Source organism: Frankliniella occidentalis, unplaced genomic scaffold (assembly GCF_000697945.3).
Source record: "Frankliniella occidentalis isolate FOCC.00 unplaced genomic scaffold, Focc_3.1 Scaffold27, whole genome shotgun sequence".
NCBI lineage: Eukaryota > Metazoa > Arthropoda > Insecta > Thysanoptera > Thripidae > Frankliniella > Frankliniella occidentalis.
In genome coordinates this window covers 1,369,249-1,369,482 of record NW_026267157.1, presented here as the reverse complement: position 1 = coordinate 1,369,482, position 234 = coordinate 1,369,249, and positions in this window count along the sequence as shown.

The window sequence follows — 234 nt, the reverse complement described above, 5'->3', positions numbered from 1 at the left end:
ATACCTTGCGATTAATAACGAAAAGCGGCGATGTCCACTCTAAAATTCTAGTTTTTAATTACAATCCTATGATCAATAATTATATAAGTAGGTATTATCGGTATTTGGCAGAAACGCTGATGGTGACACCGAGTTGCACTGTTTGTTTACGTTTCCATAAAGGCGCGGGAAATGCGCGGTGGGGGTGGGGATGAGGAGAGGGGAAGGGGACGCGGCACGGCAAAGGGGGAGAGC